This window comes from Echinops telfairi, unplaced genomic scaffold (assembly GCF_000313985.2).
Source record: "Echinops telfairi isolate 266 unplaced genomic scaffold, ASM31398v2 ScPeMD7_36;HRSCAF=134, whole genome shotgun sequence".
Taxonomy (NCBI): Eukaryota; Metazoa; Chordata; class Mammalia; order Afrosoricida; family Tenrecidae; genus Echinops; species Echinops telfairi.
Window position 1 is genome coordinate 2958454 of NW_022103934.1, and position 975 is coordinate 2959428.

The 975-nt window shown below is 52.4% G+C and overlaps 1 protein-coding gene across 8 annotated transcripts in view; it reads right to left on the reverse strand.

Moving 5' to 3' along the window:
- The window catches only part of HNRNPM (heterogeneous nuclear ribonucleoprotein M), a 31814-nt gene that overhangs the window by 7227 nt on the left and 23612 nt on the right, over positions 1-975 (reverse strand). The window lies entirely within an intron of this gene.

The following is a 975-nucleotide window of genomic DNA, read 5'->3' on the forward strand; positions in this document are numbered from 1 at the left end:
TGTGTGGGTGTGTGTGTGTGTGTGTGTGTGTGTGTGTGTTTTGGCTGGTTGGGAGGTTCTACGCAGTGGCACCCAAGTAGAGCAAGGCTGCTCTACCTAAAATTTATCCCATCCCCCTAAGGGAGTGATCTCAGATTGCAGGCTCCTGGTCCCACTAGAGGAGAGGGAACCCAAATCTCCTGCATGGGCAACACAGCCAGACCAGTCATCTTGGATGAAACACACCCATCTTTTCTGTAAGCTTTTCTACAGCCACTCCATCAAGCCTGAGCTGATCATGCCACCCTGCTGCTGTCAGCACCCACGACCACTAATACATTAGGTCCTGAAGGACACAAGACATGTAACCCAGAGTCTCAGCACCTATTCTCTTCCGGAGCCTTGAAGGGTAGATGTTCTCTGGACATCCCAGACACTGAGACCATCACTAGGGACTCCTCTCTGACCACTGGCAAGCAGTCTAGCTCAGGCTGGGACTGGTTGGAGGACACCTGCTAGTCTACTTTAGACTTTGCCTGCTCCCCAGCTCAGCACAGCTCCCCACTAACTTCTAAGTGGTGGTAGTCCACACCCAGCCCTCAGCCTCCTTTCCACGATGACTCTGCCAAGTTATGTCTTAAGGCCTTGCTTTTAATAAAAAACAAAAACACCTAAATACATACATGTAAGCTAAAGGCCAAGACTCTAGAAACGAAGACCTCTGTCCTCCTGCTGTCAACCAATGTGAAGACCCCAATTGGCCAGGTGCACCCTCCTCTGCCCAGTTCCCGGGGGTGGGGGTGGGGGTCCACACACCAGGAGCTCCTCTTGGTCTGGCTGGTTTGCCCCGCTCCCAGCAGGGGAGGTTGTGTGCTTGAGGCCAGTGTTTTCCAAAGTGGGTGCCATAGCCCTATGGGGTGGTGATGGAAAGATGGGGGGAGGGGGTATGCTGTTGCTATATCCTGGGTTACACACTGCAGTTCAGAAGTTTTTAAT